This window comes from Zonotrichia leucophrys, chromosome 23, assembly GCF_028769735.1.
Source record: "Zonotrichia leucophrys gambelii isolate GWCS_2022_RI chromosome 23, RI_Zleu_2.0, whole genome shotgun sequence".
NCBI classification, from domain to species: Eukaryota; Metazoa; Chordata; class Aves; order Passeriformes; family Passerellidae; genus Zonotrichia; species Zonotrichia leucophrys.
The window spans coordinates 6598086-6607366 of record NC_088192.1 but is presented as its reverse complement, the minus strand read 5'-3'; positions in this window follow the sequence as shown (position 1 = coordinate 6607366).

The window sequence follows — 9281 nt, the reverse complement described above, 5'->3', positions numbered from 1 at the left end:
GCCTGTGCCAAACCCGGGACAGCATCCTGTGGGAGCAGGGGCTTTGCTCAGAGCAGCAGCCGAGAGAGGCACAGGAGGGCTCGGGGCGCCTAGCAGAGCCCAGCGAGGGGACAGTGCCAGTGTCACACGGTCCCCTCTCAGTCCCACCTGTGCCAAGGGCAGGGCTGGAGATCCCTTTGGGATCCCTGTGAGCCTTGGGGGAAGGCTCAGAGCAGCAGCAGAGAGGGGCACAGCAAAGCAGAGGGCTCGGGGTGCCAGGCTGGTGTCATTCCTCCTGCAGAGCTCAGGGAGGGGACAGTGCTGGCGTCACACGGTCCCCTCTCAGTCCCACCGGAGCCAAACCCAGGACAGCATCCTGTGGGACCAGGGGCTTGGCTCAGAGCAGCAGCCGAGAGAGGCACAGCAAAGCAGAAGGATGGGGGTACCAGGCTCATGTACTCCCTCCTGCAGAGCCCAGAGAAAGGGGACAGTGGCAGTGTCACACGGTCCCCTCTCAATCCCCGCTGTGCCCAGCCAAGGACAGCATCCTGTGGGACCAGGGCCTTTGCTGCCCTCAGAGCAGTGGAGAGAGGCTCAGGAGGGCAGAGGAGGGTATGGGAGCACGGTGACAATCCGGATGCAGAAGAATTTCCCTGCAGGGAACAGGAGCTGCTCTGTGTGGCTGAGCCCCTGTGAGCAGAGCGGGCTCCAGAGCCCAAAGCAGATAAACAGGAGAGGCTGGGGACGGACAGACAGACAGACAGCTGCGGGCTTTGACTGAGCTGGCAGTGCAGCGTTCAGCTCCGCACACACGAGGGAGATGCAGCTCCTGACAGAAACCCAGCAGTCTCAATCAGCCACCAAGGCTGAGGGTGCTGCAAATGAGGCGAAATTTCCTTTGTGGAGGAGCAGCAGGGAGATTTGGGAGCGGGAGAAGAGAGATTTAATGATGGATTTTTCACAAAGCAGTGCATCTTTTTCTGGTTTTTTAACGACTGTTTTACACTGCTGTCACTTGATTAAAGCCCTGCTCCTCACATGGACTGGGTTTTGCTCACCTTTTTCAGCAGCACATCCTTGGATCCCTCATCCATTTAATCTGCATTGTGTGAGCGCAGGGCCATGCAAAGTACCTTTAACTCAAAGCACACTTTCTCTTCCCTTTTCCAGAGTCTTTCTTCCAAAAGCTCTTCAGCAGCCTGGGAGCTCCCTGGGAGAAAGGCCCTTTGATGAGGGGAAAGAAGGACCTGTCCTCACTGAGGTTCCCAGGCCCCTCTTAATTCTTTAACATTAAAGATTTTAATTAAAATATCAAAATCTGGCAATGTTCTCATGCAAAATCAGCATGGAATTGTCCCACTGTCTGCCACAGCATCAGTTCCAAGCTTTCAGCCACCTCTGGAGCTGACAGATTTTCAGCCAGGAGGAGGAAATGCTGCAGGTGAGGATGGAGCAGCTGTGCCATGAGGAAAGGGTGGCAGGATTGGGATTGCTCAGCCTGGAGAAGACAAGGATTGGGGTGACCTCATTGAGACTTTCTGCTGCCTGAAGGAGCTGCAGGAAAGATGGAGAAAGACTTTGGACAAGGGATGAAGGGACAGGAGCCAGGGAATGACCTCAAACTGAAAAAGAGTGGGATTGGAGGGGATATTGTGATGGAATTGTTCCCTGGCAGGGTGGGCAGGGGCTGGGCTGGAATTGCCAGAGCAGCTGTGGCTGCCCCTGGAGCCCTGGCAGTGCCCAAGGCCAGGCTGGAGCACCTGGCACAGTGGGAGGTGTCCCTGCCGTGGCAGGGGTGGCACTGGGTGGGATTTCAGGTCCTTTCCACCCCCTTCCTTTCCTCTGTGGATACTTTCATGGATATATTTATAAAATCATGGATTTAGGGCAGTGCAAACACAACAATCCCCTCCCGTGTTCACACACACAGAGTTTGCTCCCCAAATTCATAAAACTGCCCCCATCCATTCATGACTGTCAGGGCCCACAGTGAAATAAAAACCTGAAATTTGGGAGATTTTGCCCTGGACCTGTCTGGGCTGGGGTTTCTCCTGTTTTCCTGCCCTGCACACAAGGATCTCTTGGTGCAGACAGCACTTGCTCCCCATGAATGGGGATCATTCAGAGCCCTCTGTAAATGAAACCTCTATGGCTGTTCTTGCAGGGAAAATATAAAGTTGCTCTGTGTCATTCTGCTGTTAATTAGCAAAGATAAATACATTTCAGGTGGATATTTTCACCAGCAGAGCTTGTGGCACACAAGCAGCATTAAAGCTTTGAAAAGAGTGCGAGAGGCAAAGGTGTGCTGGGAGCTCTGGGGCTGCATTGACGCCTCTGGAAAAGCAGTGTTTATTTTTAAAATATGAAACATCATTTCTCCCCAGGCCCCTGAGAAGGAGAACACTGGAGTCAATATTTCAGGAGGAAAATATGCATTTTGAGCTCTTCCTTAGCCTCCTGCAAGGTAAACACATAAACTGTGAACAGCCCGTGCTGGCCCCAGCGTGGCCTTGCTGCTGTTGTGGCCTTCACGTGTCCTGGCAGGGGGAGGCTTTGCCTCTCCTCCAGCACCCTCAAACCCATGGATCCTGACTCCAGAAGTGATGCTCTAATGTGGAAACCCAGAGCACCAGGAATATTTCTCTGTCTGCTCTGCCCTGACCCCCAGGAGAGCACTGACTTTGACCCTCATTCATGGAGAAAGTTTCCTAAACTCCAGAACAGACTGGAATCCACAAAAGTGTGAAATAGATTATAGAGAGTAGTGTAGGTGCATCACTTGGTGAGAAATTTAGATTTTGGGATTTTTAGTATGCTGTGGATGGCAGCAAGATGGAAGGCACAGGGTGTTGTCCTGGGTTTCTTCTTCATGCTTCTTCTTCCTCCTTCTTTTCCGTGGGTTTGGGTGGCATTTTGTAATTGGGTGGAAAAGTCTGCATTGAGTGCTTCCAGGGAACAGTTATTGTGTTAAAAGAGAAATAATCTAGGTGTCAGTTCTTTATTTGATAGTTTAGTCTTAAAAGACCTTGTAACCAGAGATTGTTGACCGTTTTGTTCCTTCTAATGAAAAGCTGCCAAACTCACAGTAGTGAGACTGTTTTACTGATAAGAAATAATAAGCACCTGAGTCTGAATATGAACTACAGTCTCAAGTGCCTTCAATCCAGACTCAGAGAAACCCACAACTGCTGTCCCAACACTCTGAAACACCAAATCCTCAATTTCCTTCCACTGATGGAGAACCAGAAAATTTTGGTGCCACTTTGTTCCTGCTGGAGGCAAAAGGTTCAGAGTCCCCCATGCTGAGCATTGGTGAGGTCACACCTCGAATTTTGGGGGCAGGTTTGGAAAAGAAACACATGGATGGGCTGGAGCCTGTCCAGGGAAGGGAACAGAGCTGGGGAAGGGTCTGGAGCCCCAGGAGGGGCTGAGGGAGCTGGGCAGGGGCTCAGCCTGGAGCAAAGGAGGCTCAGGGGGCCCTTGTGGCTCTGCACAGCTCCTGCCAGGAGGGCACAGCCGGGGGGGTCGGGCTGTGCTCCAGGGCACAGGGACAGGAGCAGAGGGAACGGCCTCAGGCTGGGCCAGGGCAGGGTTTGGGAACATTTTCTCAGGGAAGGGTTGTGAAGCATTGGCTGAGGTGGAATCAAGGAAGTGCTGGAGTCCCCATCCCAGGAATGTCCTAAGAGGGTGCGGATGTGGCCCTTGGGGACACGGTCAGTGGTGGCTGTGATGGTGCTGGGGGACAGAAGGACTTGGTGATCCCAGAGGTCTTTTCCAGCCTGAGGAATTCTTTGATTCCAAGGCGCAAACATGAGCTCAGGAGCTGCAGTTTGTCCTCCCCAGCACAGACAACTGGGAATCATCATCTGCACCCAGGCAGGAGAGAGCTTTGGGTTCCCCTCACTTCCAAAGCTCTGCAAGATTCCCCAAATTCCTCGTGGTTTCCTCATGGTTCTTGTTGTCCTTCAGCTCCTCTGTTGTTTTCCAGACAAATTTCCTGGTTTGCACATCCCTGATTTGCCAATTCCCCATGGCAGAATTCCACTCTGCTGGACCCTTTCACCTTTAAAGTGCCAAATCTGCCAGTCTTGGAGCAGGGAAAGCAAAGCCCAGCTTAAGGATAAGTCCTGAAAGCACTAAAATGAAAACATTTGAGCAAAATTAAAGCTGGGAGAGATGGCAATTCCTCATTTGTCATCACACAAATAACTGATGGAATGAATTATGTAAATGCAGCTCTTCCTCCATCACAGCCCTTCCAGAATGCTGATCAGCTGGGAAAAGCCAGGAAAAACAACACTGGATTTTCCATGGGACTGGAAATTCTTGTTTAGAACCAGCACTGCACTCATGTCATTTGTTCTGCTTGGGTTTTATTTCAAAACTGCATTTTAGCTTTGAATTTCCCTATTTCCAGTAGACACCCCTGATTGCATTTAATATCTTGCTGTAAATTTCACCCTGCAGAGAGCCCAAGTGTTAAAATCAAAATGCAGCAGCAGTCCCTGAGGCACTATTATGGAAATGACCCAGAAAAATGGGAAGGTTTTCTGGGGGAGGAAAAAGGAAATCAGGGATCTCAAGATGTTCCCAAACTTCCAGTGGAGCTCTAGCAGAAGGCAGGATTAGGAAATCACCTCAGGCTGGGCCAGGAGAGGTTTTGAATGGATATTGAGAAAAACTTCTTCATGGAAAGGATGAAATTTTCATCATGGTCAGGAATTGACACAGGCTTCCCAGGGTAGTGGTGGAATCAAATCCCTGGAATTGCTCAAAAAATCTGTGGATTGGGCATTTTAAGATGTGGTTTAGTGGTGACCATGACTGGACATGAGGATCCTAAAGGTTTTTTCCAACCTTAACAATGCCATAGTTAAACACTGGGTTTTTCTTTATTTTCTGTAGCCCTGGACCAGAAATTCTTCTCCAAAGGGATCTGGAGGGTGCCTGAGTCCCACAGATGAGGCAGAATGAAAAGGCTGGGAAGGGAGCAGCAGCCAAACTCCAAGTTGTTTGCTGTTGGTTTTTATTTCATTCTAAACAAACCCAGGATTTGTAGTAAACATAGCCCTGCTGCCCTCCAGCCTCCAGAAAGCTCCAAGGTTTTACAAATGCTCTGTAATTTCTGCCTATTTCTGGTTTCCTTTGATGTCCCAGGTGAGTGTTCCAAGCTGAATTCCCAGCTCCACTTTTCACCCTGCAGAGAAATGATGACAAAAGCTCCAATTCTTGTGTTTTACCCCCATAATGTTTCTATTTTGGTTTGAGGGATGGAGGGACCCCTCCCAACCTCCTGCATCCCCATTTCCCACCCTGGCAACGTGGAATTACAGCAGTGGGGGCAGAGCAAAGCATCCAACAAATGATGCAAAGGAAAGGCTGGGGAGGCAGAAGTGGCTTTGAAAATAACCCCTGCACTGAGTCAGGATCAAAGGAATTTCTGTTTATCCTTCCAGCTGCAAAGAGCTGGCAAATATCCCTGGGGCTGCTGCTGGAAATAGCAAATGCTGTTTATGGCTGGGCCTTGTTTGTGTGTTTTATGGGTCACACTTATTTCACGGGGATCACTTTTTGTTTGTTCCCCATGCCCACAGCTTCCCCTGGGATTGAGCTGCCTCCTGGGCACAGTTCCTGCCTCTCCTGCTGGCCACCTGCAGGGCTCTGCTCCTCTATCCCTGCCTGCATTTCTCCACCTGTGCAATTCCTCACTTCTGGCCTGGACTGGGAGGCTCTGAGGTTGTTTCTGTGCTAAAAACAGCAGGGATGGCACCAGAACTTTGTGCAATTTTGGGTGGCACAATAGAAAAAAGGTGTTAAGAAAAAAGGTCTAAAGGTGTTAGAGAGCAGTCAAGAAGGGACATGGGGATGGGGAAGGGTTTGGAGGAGCAGCCGAGGGCACTTGGAGTGTCCAGCTGGAGCAAAGAGCTCAGGGATCTTCAGCTCCTCCCGAGGGGCAGCTCCCATCTCTGCTCTGGGGCAGGGACAGCAGCCAGGGCACGGCTGGGGCTGGGCCAGGGCAGCTCAGGCTGGAGATCAGGGCAAGGCTCTTCCCCCAGAGGGTGCTGGCACTGCCCAGGCTGCCCAGGCAATGGGCACGGCCCCGAGGCTGCCACAGCTCCAGGGATGCCCAGGCTGGGCTTGCTGGGGGCTCTGGGCAGGGTTTGGCTTTGGGATTGATCATCCCTGTGGGTCCCTTCCAGCTCAGCACATTCCATGATTGTGTGAGTGAGGGATGGGGGAGATGAAGGATGGGGGAGAAATTTGGGCAGCACTGCAGGGATGGCCAGGGTGGGGTTGGTGGGGGCTCTGGGCAGGGCCAGAGTTGAATTCATGATCCTGTGGTTCCCACCCCATTTAGGTTATTCCAGAATTTCATGATCCTATGAACGAGCAGCAGGATAAGATTCACCAGTTGCAAATGTTGTCACTGTGTGGGCAGCTCCTTTTCTCCAAGGCGAATGATCCCAAACACCTGATTGATCAAGGCAAGGCACACAAAAGCCCCAGGAATCAGAGGATCCCAGAATTCTGGGGTAGTTTGTGCTGGAAGAGATCTTAAAGCCACCTCCTGCCACGGGTAGGGTCACCTTCCACTCTCCCAGGTTGCTCCAAGCCCATCCAAAATCACTGTAAAATACTTCCATTGTCAGGAATGTTCCACAAAATCCCCTTTTCCACTGGAGCTTTTGCTGGGTGGAAAAGCCACAGGGAATTTAATGGTCATCCCTGGAGTCCAGGAACATCTCAAGCTCCAGATGATGTTGTTGGTTCAGTCAAGACCCTCATATTTATCTGTGCTGAGACCCTCTGCTCAATCATCAGCTCAATCTTCCCCTCCACCAGAGGACTGCTGCTCATTTCTCCTCTATCCTGACCAAAAACCAGCTTGGAGCAGCACTGAGATCTTTGTGTGAGCTGGGCCTGGGCTGGGTACACATCCATAAATCAGTTTGGAGAAGCCAAACCAAAATAACAAGGGCATTTAAAAGGGTCTTTTCTGAGTCTCCAACCCAGCCCTGGTGGGGCTCAGGAGCAGCCTGGGCCAGGCTGGGCTCAGTTTGTGTTGGCCGAGCCCTGTGGCATTTCAAACCCAACCCCATGTCCTGTCTGCAGCTCAGCCTGGCTGGGAACTGACAATAAATCCACACATTTTATCAGGGCTGGGGAAACTGGAATGCTGGAATGCTGAGCCCTGGAGGGAAAGCAGAGCCCAGGCAGGAGATGGGCTGGCTTGGTTAGAGCCAGGCTCAGTTAGACCAGCTGTGAACCCACACTGAAACCAACCCCAGCTCTGCCAGACACGTCCTGACCATATCTCAGCTACTGCAGCCCTATTATCAAAGCCAATTAAAGCAAGAGGGCCAGGGACTGATTTACCCTGCTGCAGCCACTCAACAGCCAGGAACATTCCCCATTATTAGCAGGAATTTAATTAGAGAGAGCATCTGAACCACTGAAAGAGGCAGAGGAGGGGTTTTAAAAAGATTTAGCAGGACCACATTGAGGAGCCCTCCTCTGGTTTGGAAACCAAGAGAATTGCCAACATTTCACATTTGGGCAGCCCCAGTTAATGGGGTTTTGGTGGGAGAAGCCTGGTCAGATGTCCCAGAGCTCTCCCACAGCATTCCAGGCTCTAATAAGGAATATTTAGGGCAGCATGTGCTTTTCCAAAGGGAAGCCCCATCCTGAGGCCTCCTCCAGGCCTGTCATGGAGCAGCCATGGTAAGAAATAAGAAGAGTTCCAGCACCCAGCCCGGTCCCATGGCTGTGACCAAGAGCAGAAGTGTGGAATGTTCTGTCCCAGAGCTGCCCCAGGCTCTGATATGGAATATTTAGTGCTTTTCCAAAGGGAAGGCCCACCCTGAGGCCTCCTCCAGGCCCGGCTTGCAGCAGCTGAGGAAGGAAATGAGAATGGCTCCAGCACCCAGCCTGGTCCTGTAGTTGTGACCAAGAGCAGAAGTGTGGAAAGTTCTATCCCAGAGCTGTCCCACAACATCCCAAGCTCTGATAAAGAATGCTTAGGGCAGCATGTGGGAATTCCAAAGGGAATCTCCACCCTGGCAGCCCATCCTGAGGCCTCCCCCAGGCTTGGCTTGTAGCAGCCAAGGAGGGAAGTGAGAACAGCTCCAGCATCCAGCCTGGTCTCCGGGCTGTGAGAAAGAGCAGAAGTGTGGAATGCTCTGTTCCACAGCATCCTAGGCTCTAATAAGGAATATTTAGGGCAGGATGTGCTTTTCCAAAGGGAAGCCCCATCCTGAGGCCTCCTCCAGGCCTGTCATGGAGCAGCCATGGTAAGAAATAAGAAGAGTTCCAGCACCCAGCCCGGTCCCATGGCTGTGAGCAAGAGCAGAAATGTGGAATGTTCTGTCCCACAGCATCCCAGGCTCTGATATGGAATATTTAGTACTTTTCCAAAGCGAAGGCCCATCCTGAGGCCTCCTCCAGGCCTGTCCTGGAGTAGGAAAGGAGCCTGTCATGGAGGGAAATGAGAACAGCTCCAGCACCCAGCTTGGTCCTGTGGCTGTGAACAAGAGATGTGTGGGTGCTCAGTAACCAATTAATAATTCAAAGATCACATTTAATCTCTCCACAGAATAAAGCAGGAGATCAGCCTGGGTCTCGCTGCAATAATCTGGGCTCTCCTGCAAAGTTTCCTGGTGGAATTTCGAGTAGCTCTCTGGTTACAGTTAAACAATTGGCAGATGTGGGGGCAGAAAATTGATTTTCTGCTAGGAGGATTGGAGTGGTTTGAGCTTTTGGGGGGGATTTCTGAGCATGTTTAAAAGTGCTGGAACCACTGAGATGTCATCTAGGGCACCCTTCCAGACTCCAGGTCTGCTGTGGAGCATCCTGGTAGCCAAAACAAGGAGATGGAGCACAGAAGAATGAAATTATCCCCCCTTAATGAGAAAATCAGCTGGAAAATATACAACCAACATTATCCTCTTCATCCCCATTACAGAAATGCACATTGAGTGAAAAGAGCAGGGGCAGCAGCACATTTCTTATTCATCCTCTGCAAATATTCCATTGAAGTTTGCTGATAAATATTCCATTGAAGCCTGGTTTGTGCTGGTTCAGAGTGGAGCAGCCCCCTCTGGGCTGTGATCTGAGCTCTGCATGAGGCTGGAATGGAGACATTATTTAAGACTGAGAAAACCCCACATTTTTCCCGCTGTGATGTTTGAAAAGAGCAGGAAATTATCCCAAAATGGGAGCAGGTGTGGAATTCCAGGGACATCAGCAGTGCCATTGGTGACATCTGCAGGGCCTGAGCTGTGCCGTCACTGGTGAGCAGGCCA